Genomic DNA, 10,960 nt, shown 5'->3' on the forward strand with positions numbered 1-10,960 from the left:
TGCCCTGGCCAACAACATGGCCCAGATAAGTAACCTGCGAACACCCAAATCTACACTTTTTCGCTTTCATCGTTAAGCCGGCTTCCCTCAACCGTGAGAACACCTGTTTGAGGTGCGATACGTGTTGTTCCCAGCTGTTCGAAAAAATTGCTACATCATCAATATATGGAAAGGCGAAATCCTGCGAGTCTTTTAGGACAATATCCATTAACTCAAAGAAGCTAAACGTCGCGTTCTTCAGCCCGAAGCTGAGTACGAGAGGGCGAAAAGTGCGTATAGGTGAGATGAATGCGGCATAGCGGCTGGCACTTTCTGGAAGGAGAACTTGCCAGTACCCCCGCACGAGATCTATAGTTGAAATGTATTTAGCAGCGCTAACTCTTTCAATTCGTTCCTCAATGTTGGGTATCGGGCACAGCGGATCACTAGTGATGGCATTTAACTTCCTGTAGTCAACACACGGACGAGGGTCCTTGTTGGGGGTTTCTACCAGTATTAGCGGTGACATGTAGTCACTCTCAGCGGGCTCAATAACTCCCAACTCTATCATGCGCTGTATCTCTGCCTCCATAATTTCTCTCTGTCTTGGCGCCACCCTGTAAGGCTTTGATCTTACGGGTTCGGTCGATGTCAGCTCTATTTCATGCGTTATTAGTTCGGTTCTACCCGGACGATCGCTGAATCTGTCGAGATATTCCCCTAACACCCCTTTTAGCTCATTTAGCTGCTCGGGTCTAAGAGCGTGCGAGCTTACCGAATGTTTTACTACTTCTTCTAGGCTGATTTCAGAGTTGGAGGTCGCCCTATACTCCTTAAACTTGGTACTAGTGCCATCCTGCTCTTTGATTGTATAGTTAATGACTCCGCTCCGCTCTATATACGGCTTCATCAAATTTCAGTGATATATCCTCACCTCCTTCCTGCAACCGGGCATTTTCAGAGCATAGTTAGTATCTGAAAGCTTGTGCTACACTTTAACGGGCCCGTCCCAGTGAAGTTCAAGCTTGTTCTTTCTTGAAGGTTTGAGGATCATCACCTGGTTTCCGGCGTTAAACGTTCGAAGCCTCGCATTCTTGTAATATAATTTGCCATTCTTTTGAGCTACTCCCATGTTCATTTCGAGTAGTTCTTGGGTTGCGCTTAGCCGTTCCAGCAGATTCAGCACGTATTCAACCACTCTAGGACTCTCTCCTCTTTCCTCCCACATCTCTCTTAACATTCTTAGTGGAGAACGGAGTGTCCTCCCATACACTAGTTCTGCTGGAGAGAACCTTGTCGCTTCATGTGGAACCGTTCGCAAAGCAAGCAAAGTTGCCGGCAGACAGTTCTCCCAGTCCTCCTTGTGCTCGTAAGAGAGCGCACGCAAAACTCCCTTTAGCACCGAATGCCACCTCTCTACACTGTTTGACTGAGGGTGATAGACAGAACTGTGTATTAACTTTACCCCGCACTTTTGCAAGAATGTGGAAGTCAGTGCGTTGGTGAATACTGACCCTTGATCCGCCTGAATTTTGGCTGGAAAACCAACTGGTGCAAACACTGTCAAAAGTGCGTCTACTACTTCGGTGGAGCCGAGCTCTTTCAGAGGGATTGCTTCTGTAAACTTTGTAGCCGGACACAGCATGGTAAACCGGTACCTGTAACCCGATTTTGTTTTTTGTTGGGGCCCTGCCGTGTCTATCACAAGTCGTCTGAAATGTTCTGTTATTAAGGGCACTACCTTTAGTGGAGCTTTCCATGTCTCTCCTGGTTTACCCGAGTGCTGGCAGGCATCGTATGATCTTACAAAGTTTTCTACGTCTTTGAAACAGCCAGGCCAGTAGTATTCCATAAGCAATCTTTCCTTTGATTTGTTTATGCCTAGGTGGCCGGACCACCCGTTTCCATGACAGAGACTCAAAAGGTCCTCCCTGTACTTAGTAGGTACGACTAACCGATCTAAAATCCTACCCTTTCGATCTCTGTAGTGCCGATACAACAATCCTCCTCTCTCATGTATCGTCACATTGCGCCTAGCAATGTCTTCTTTAGCTGTGTGATGTAATGTAGCTAAGCTCTCATCATTCTTTTGTTCGGCTGCCAGTGACTCTCTATCCACACGTAAGAGCTGATCAAAGTTCTTTGAGGCCGGTGATAATAACGAACCTGTCTCGCTTGCGATTGCGTCATCTTGCTCTTCCTGCAGGCTTGAACTTTGACACTCTAGTGATACGCTCTCATTGAGCTGGTCAGCTGTCAGGCTCTCCTCAACTGTTTTTTTGTCCCTCGGGCCTAGCTCGGATTCGGGTATAGAAGTTATCCCTTTTTCTGCTTCCGCTGGAGCAACTTGTGCATTTTCAGGCAAGAGCGACGCGATTTTACGAGCTTGGCCTCGGGTCATTGCCTGTACTATGCCGTCTCCCAGTTTAAGCCATTTTTCACGCAGTAACCGATTTGAACGATTCGAAAAAATGTAAGGGTACTGTAGTGACAAAAATTTGGAAACTGCAGCCTCGGTCACTAGCTCCCCGAATGGTCCACTAATTTTGACTTTGGCCATAGGCAGACACACGCTGTGTTCTTCTACAACCTGTTTGATCCATGCTACTTCTCCGGTGAAGCCATCTACCGTCACGTAAGACGGATGGACGATGTCCATCGTGGCGGCACTGTCTCTTAGCACCCGGCATGGTTTGCCATTAACTTGCAGGTCGTGAAGATATGGGCTTAAAAGTTTCATATTCTCGTCTTTTTCATCCACGTAGGAGAAAACTACGCTAGGCTTCCCGCAGTTTACAGCTATATGTCCTAGTTTGTGGCATTTATAACAGCGGATTGGTCTGAAAGATTCGAAATTTCTTTTCTGCTCTTTTGGTAATGTTTCCCCATTTGATTTCTCCTCGCTCTTTTCTGAGTGCTTTTCCTCCACGTCTACAGGCTCCGGTCGTCTAGTCTGCGAAGCCTTTTTGAAAGGAAATGGTTTCCGCGGTCCATTTCGACCGTCCCAATTTCCGTCTTCGGCGTTCAACTTTCTACGCGTTGCGTACTATTCCGCTAATTCAGCCGCCGTTTCCACAGTGTTCACATTCCCTCTGTCTTGCACCCACAGTTTCACAGCTTTGGGGATGCTTTTGCAAAACTGCTCTAGACACATGCATTCAACGATCATGTCTCGGCTGTCGTACGCTTCCGCGCTTTTCAGCCACTCGACTAGGTTGGCCTTTAAGCCGTATGCAAACTCCGGATACCCCTCGCTATCTTTCTTGCCTGTGCTCCTAAACCTTTGCCGAAAAGCTTTGGCTGAAAGGCGGCATTTCTTCAGGAGACTAGCCTTAACTTTCGCATAATCGTATGCATCCTGTGCACTGAGTCTGGTGATTACTTCCGCCGCCTCACACGGCAACATAGACAGCAACCGCTGTGGCCATGTACTCTGACCGAAGTTCATCCTCTCGCAAGTCCTTTCAAAATTGCTTAGAAACAAGCCTATGTCAGTCCCGACTTCAAATGGCTTTAATAGCCTGTCCATGCGGTATGATTCTGCCTCACTTGATCGTCCCAGAGCCCGTTCACTTCCTTGAGACAACTCCAAACGTTTGACTTCAAGTTCAAGTTGCATTTTGCTTAACTCGCGTTCCTCTCGCTCTCTCTCTGTTCCATTCTTCTCTCCCTCTGTCCCGTTTCTCTCTTTTTTCAGAATTTCCAACCGCATTTCAATTTCTTCCTCACTGGCCTGTTCGGAAATTAGCTGCAATAATTCCCATTTTAGCATTTCCTTGCGTACATCTAGCCCAGGTTCCTCACCAACAATCTACAATTCGTCTCTCAGCAGTATCCTTAACTCCATGATTGCTGCTTTACTGCCTTGGTCCTGCTCGCTAAATCTACCTAAGAAAACACAACCTAGCTAACAATCAACAATCTAGCTTCCCTACAGTTCTAAACGGAACAACCACAAAATGAAGCCTAGAGAGCCAAAGCAAGAACCAAGCACTCACCGCAGACACAGCACCACGTCGCAAAGTACATCTCACCGCTGTCAGCCAGTTGTAAGAGTTGTAGGACGATCCCAGCGCTGACATCCAGTTGTCAGAATTGGGGGCTCAATCCCATCACTCGTAATCAGTTGTCGAGATTGGAGCCGGGCATGAATTGGAAGGTAGCTGGCCCATGCCATCGTCCAACTTATCCCCGCTGACGACGTTGTTGAAGGGAAGGATTGCTTGTTATCGAGAACGAGGAATATGGGTTTATGTACAGTATCTACATCAGGATGTTGCAGTTCATCAGTCTAGCATGACTGCCAGAGAAAATGCACTGAGCAGCCGCACAACAGCGGTTTATAAACACTCGGTCCTCCCTCGATCCCAAGGTGAGGGAAACGTTCGACCCGGAGATGAGCCGCCTCTTCGCGAGGGATTACACACGCACACACACACCCGCACAGGTCCCCCCCCCCCCCTCCCCCGAGGGCAGAGGGCCTTCGTAGAACTCGGAGCTGACCCCCTCAGTGCGGCCGCCGTGTTGTCCATCGTCTTCCTTCTTTATCGGCGAGTGGGTAGGGGCTTCCGTAGACGTTCCCGCGGCAACTCCCCCGCTCATAGCAGATCAGATCCGCGGTGGCGGGTTCAGGCACAAAGCCTGTTTCGTCAAACTCGGCTCCAGCGGCGGAGAGTCGAGGATGCGCGTATTGTTCTCCACCCACAGTCGACCTAGTAACGCTGTGGCCAGAGGTTTGCGCTGGCGTTCCAAGAAAAGTTTGCCGCCGCTGTCGCAACTGGCTGGCAAAACTTGCACGTTGCCACCTCGGCAGGCCATTCCTAACAGCTAAAACTTGCATGTCAGCTGGCCGTTCTTAACAACGTAGCGCCAAAAATTTCCGGGGTCTTCTGCGAGAAATTTCTTAAGTGTGGCGCTACAAATACTGTCCTTGCTCTCCCTAACTAGTTCTTTTAGCTGTTTACTTAGATGTCGAATGGTTTCCTCGTATTGTGAGGAAAAAGCTTTTCGTTTACTTTTCAGTTTCCTTTTAATAAGTATAATTTCCCTCGTCATCCAAGGAGTTTTCTTCCTGTCAATCTTGCGGCGTTTAGGGACAAAACGTTCGATGCACTGTCGTACAATGTTTGAAAACGTGTTCCACAGTAGGTCTGTACTAGCTCCGGATTGGTGTTTTATTTATTCTTTTTTCTTCTCTGTGCAATCATTCCCAGTCCACAAATACGTAACAGCCAGCCAAGTTTTTTCCCACTCATTGTACCTGATAACCAAAGATGCTCTTGAAATTTTTCATTTACTCTTTTCCATGTGGCTCCCTGATGGATGAGCATTCCGACTCCCCCTCCCTTTCTTTCCGACTTAGTTCTGCTGCATCCTTCGCAAACATAATTCCCATTCACTGGCGGCTCTTCCGGGTCTCTAATGGCATTTCTGTAGCTGCATACACCCCTATTTGTTCTCTATTTAACTGCTCCTGACTCTTTGCCCACTTTTCCTTTCTTCGGCCGTCCTGCATGTTTATGTAGCCTAGTGCATAGCGAGCTCTCTTTATTGTTTTCCTCCTTTTTCTGTTATTGACGGCAATGGTATTCTGAGGTTCCCTATGGGACATTCTTCATTACTACCTACTATGGCCTCCTGAGCGCCCGTGGCCCCCCTAAAGAAGCGACAGCGCGACCAGCAAGGCACCAGCTCACTTCTCGTGCAAGCCTGTAATTGAAGTAAATCCCGTCTCGTTGAAAATCACCCCACCTTCTCCCTTCCCTGTTTACTTCGACAACCTCGAAAGCTTTCTCTCGGCTCATTTTCCATATCACCTCATTTGCAGCCACTACGGCTCTTTGTACATTACTGCCACGTACAGGCACCGCCGGCACCGTGCACACTACGATCTGACCTGAGGGGAGAGCTCCCGCAAGCCATACACCCGCTTCGCCAAGTGCTGGGCTAGTCCTGTCCCTTTTCTATTTAGTACGTCATCTAGCCCACCTGCTACTACAACGAGGTTGCGCACGTGGGCATTTTCCGCGAGCTTTGCTTTTGCTCGCTCCATGACAGAACCCAGTGTCTGCCCTGGAAATGTCCCTACCGCCACTCTTTTATCACCTTTCACCCTCTCCACAATTGCTTCTGAGCACCCAGCCAGGTTTGAGTCGCCGGCGATAATCACCATTTCGCTCTCTCCCTGCATCCCTTTGTCTTTTTCTGCGTGATTCAGACTCGACAAATGGCATTGACCCATGCTCTCCTGCTTTTTTCGCGTGGCGGCCTCCAGGTAGGTGCCGCTCTTTCCAGTTAACCCCTCACCGCTTTGCACGCATTCCACGTACTTTGCTGGCACTCTCTCTCGTGTCACGTCGGGAAACTGCGTTCCATTGTCACGACCTTTCTTGTCCACCATGTCGGCCCTGTTCAGCTTTTCCACGGCTGCTTCGTCTTTTTTACACTACCTTCGGTGCATCACGCTTAATATTTAGCTCATTCTTGAGCTCTTGAACCTGTTGGACAAACTCTTCCTGGAAATCCTCCATTTCCTTCAACTTAACTCGACTCCCTCTTCATTCTCATCCGTACCTCATCTGCCTTGAGGGACTCCCACACAGTGCCAGCTTTCCCGGATTCTTGCCATGTATTGCGCGGCTTTTTGTAATGGTAATACTATAATACTATAATAATGCAGAGCACGTGCCTTCTAGAAGAAACTGATACGCACAGGATCTAAATCCTTAAAATGTCGCAAAGTAATTCTCGCCAATATTTTAAAAGCAATCAATGCCGCAGAGACTTAAGGTAGGACACGTTTTCGAGCGTGTTCAACCACGCGGCCTCGCTATGACTTTCCTACCAAAACACACACAGTAACATCACTAATAGCTATTAGTCTTGCCACTTCCAACCTACTATTTATAGGCTATAAAGACTCAAAGTCCCACCCGGCTGCACGTGCTGAAGCACGTGGCGCGAAAGGGCTCTCTGACTATCCTGCAAAACCAAATGTACACGAAACAAACCCGCGCACACGGAAAAAAGAGGCAAGAAAAGAAAGCTACCCAATTATTATTTAGAGGCTAGAAAATCAGCAAATGAAAAGCAGAAGCAAGCTCAAAGCATGCACAATAACTTATGATTTCGTTGCCGCCACGGAGCCCTGAAAAGCCCGTCCATTCGCCACAAAATAGCCACAAGTTACAATCGAGGGCATAGACCACCGCCTTCTGTCTAGTATTTCGATTGGCTGCGATAAATCGGGCGTTACTTTTTCCAAAAGTAGCAAGTGTACATCTGTGTTTCATGCACTGCTCGCTCCTTTCTTTGTCGAGTGCGGCCACGTGGCTCAAGTCATGAAATGCGGAGAAGCCGCCACTAAGGCACTTATATAGGAGCTCATAAAATATGGTAATAACAGCGTGCCGTGCGCTGCATCGCCTCAGCTTGGCAGCTTCTGTATGTGGACGAGTGCGCACACAAGTGCTTCTGAAATTGGTACTATCTTTTGAATGCAATATTTGATAAAGGCTTTTTCTTTCTCATTCAGCTTTGCTGACTGCCACATGCGTGTTTTGTTAGGTGCCCTTACTGTACTCTCTGCAGCAAGGTATTCTAAGCTACCCCTGGTACATACAAAATTATTCTTTTCCTTGTAAAGCAGCAATCTACCATTGTTGAGTTATTTAAATGTGTTTATTTTGTAATCAGGTAATCCACATGTGGTCCCAGATAAAGTCGGTTGAATATGCGCATGTTGCTGATGTCGCACTGGTTCTAGCTCTTACAAGCATGGGTCATGCTTTCATTCATAGTTATGGTTCTAATACAATATGGCAGACCTCTATGCAAGTGTGCTTCTGCCAGGAGTGTAATAATACAGTAACTGCAGTCCTAGACTTATTGTGCAGAGTATCCTGTTTTGAATTTGCTTTCCACACTTTCAGTGCAGTGTGACAATGATGCGTAGAACTGAATGACCTGCATGTGTTCTGACCTGCATGTGTTCTGACCTGCATGTGAATGACCTGCATGTGAGCTGAAAACGATGGCCTGCATGTGTTCTGTGCATGGAATATTGCATGAATTTTGCTAATCAATTAGACTTCAGAGAGCACGATGTCAAGGCCAATGGAAGTCAATGGCATATTTTCTGGTGCAAGAGGGGTGACAGTGACAGGATGTCTCCATTAACAGCAAAAAAACACACCTGCAAATGAACCTCCCGAACGTGAAGACAACATGGTTCTACCTGGAATTTAAGCCAGCTGGTGTGCATGCAACCCAACTGCATTAGACAAATGCATATGGGCTTCCACCAAGCCAAGAAGAACAACAAAGGCTTGGCGAATACATGTTCTCTCTACTGCCCAGAGCCAGGCAGGCCATGCCAAAGATATTTTCTGACAGCCTCTACAAGATTTACAGCCCAAGCTGAGCTACTGTAATTTCCAATACTTACCATAACCACTTACAATCGGAAACGTGCTATTTGCATCCACTAACTCGTAGAACGTTGATTGTGTTTAATTTTTGTGATTCTCGTGAAGTCACTGCGTATCAGTAGCCGAGCAAAGGCATGTCTCGAGGAATAGCGCCTAATATGCAAGTAGAAACAGCAAAATCGCTAGTGGAAGCTCTGGACTCGGAAACAGCCACGATACTAGCAGCCAAATGCCACAGGTGCTGCCTTTGGTGCTTTTAAGGCCAAATGACACTGCTCACTTTACTGACACCTAGGCGTCACTGTATCGTGATCTACTGCGGCTGGCAGACGCCTGTATCACCGTATGCACCCAGAATATTGCCGTGCTTTAGATGCCACGGGACTGGTTATAAACAAGACATATGCATGTGCCCACCCGATTGCACCAAGTGGCGCACAGAACACGAACCTGATGACTGCCCCACCATGGCTTCTCACACGTTAACGCACGGACCCAAAATACCTCTAAAAGGATTTTCGCAAAAAGAACTGAAGAAGCACACGGAGCAGCGGCCGTGTAGCCGATCACTGCAGGCGTATTCCAGCTGCCTCAAATGCGAATACACCAGACAAGAGTCAAGTGACTATGTAGCACAATACAGACATAAGAAGCTGCTCACACAAGCAGAAGACGTCTGTCACCTTTGCATTAAGAATGAAGGCCTATACGGAAGCAGTCTAGATAATCAAAATGGAAACCTGGCCACCGCAGTACATTGAGACATTACACTTAAATGATGATAGAATCTATCAAAAAACTGACAGTGACCTTAGCAGACAAACTACGTCAAAATGAGGATCTGGACAAGTAGCAAACTTCCCACTGTATGCCTCCTTGCACTTGAAGATGAGTAGCATGGCAAGAAGTGGACCACAAGCTGCAGGAGATAGCCAGAGCACGTGGGGAAAGAAGGCAGCACGTGCATTCAGCCACCCCGAAGCTTGCCAATTCTCGTAGTAGGTCCACAGCCTGCAAGTCAGCTTCCTCAGTGCCCAAAAAAGTCAAACACAACAAGAAGCCGCAACACAAGAGGCTGCACCAGTGAACAGCGACCGCCCACTCAGGGTTGTGCTCCCTCGAGTCAAACTCTGCATAAGGAAATGACAATTAAGGCCATATCACTTCTGTATGCCAAGCTTGAACAGTTCTCACTTCACAGTCCACAGCACATTATTCACATTCAACAGCAATAGCAATACCAGCCGTATCCAGCTTTTCTGGACACAAGGGTTTAGTTCGCGTGACCGCCACCCCGTGGCGTACTGACCTTAAACTTTTCAAACTTCCCGCGGTGACGCGTGATGACGTCACCAAACAAAAATTTAAAAAGTAAGAGCTATCCCTGCGCATTGAACTTCGCCACAATGCTTGTCCCGCCGGCGTTATCAGTGTTCTTGATAAAGCGTATTCGCTCGTCGCCTGGAAATTACTCGTCATCCAAAGAGCGTTTAATCGCGACGAGCAATAGTTGATTCTGGGCTTTTGATGCGGTTCGTCTTTTTCTTTTCCTTTTCATTTTCTTTTTTTTTTCATTCTAGGGAGTGAAGAAGCTAGCCTAACCGTCAGAAGCCCTTCGGGGCAGCCTTTCTTCAGTCTGCACACATTGTTAACGTCAGAACATCGCACAGCGCCTACTAGAGACGCCGTCGTGGACGGATTTTGATTTTCCCCTATCGAATTCGTTAAGGTGCACACAATTATTTCACTAGCGACTTTGCAATGCGCAGTCATGGGCTACCGCCGCAGCTGCAAATCTAGATTTGCTCAAGTATTAAGACATATACATGGATATGTTGGTTTTTCACCTTGACACAAAGTCACGACACAAGAGTTGAGCAAACTGTCCCTGTGTCGTCGCAGAGTGTGAGACCGGGCTAGTTGGTATTCCATTCTAAAGTGACTAGCGCAAGAGTGGACACAGGACATAAAGAGGCGACAAGGATAAGCGCAATCTTCCAACTGGGCGCTTGTCCTTGTAGCGTCTTTAGTGTCCCCTGTCCACTCTTGCACTAGTCACTTCAGTCTGTGTCCTCGTCCGTTAGCATGCTATGGCCGAAGCTGCTCGCAATATTCCGTCACATTTACTGGCCACCAGACCAGCTACACCCTTGGTTACGACTTATACAGTACTTGCAGTTAGTTTCCAAAGTAGCCTCCTAAGGCGGTTATCCACGTGCGTGAAGCAAGAACGCTATTTAAAATTATTGTGCAGTAATATATGCGGGATTTGTATGTTCTCCACATTCTCTACCATGTTGCCGTTCCGCCTTTATTATATAGCCGCAATGTAGACTAGCAGCTATCGAACGCCATAAAGGCTATCCACATACTCAAAGGCCTCGCGCACAACTCCTGACACTTAATTGTATTCAAGGGTTGTGCGACTGGCCAGGACATGCTTAACGAATGTTACATAACACATTAGGAGGTTTTACTTGCCAAAACCACGATTTCATTATGAAGCACGCCGTAGTGGAGGATTCGGGAATAATTTAGACCACTTGGGATTT

The sequence above is a fragment of the Dermacentor andersoni genome, chromosome 1 (genome assembly GCF_023375885.2).
Source record: "Dermacentor andersoni chromosome 1, qqDerAnde1_hic_scaffold, whole genome shotgun sequence".
Taxonomy (NCBI): Eukaryota; Metazoa; Arthropoda; class Arachnida; order Ixodida; family Ixodidae; genus Dermacentor; species Dermacentor andersoni.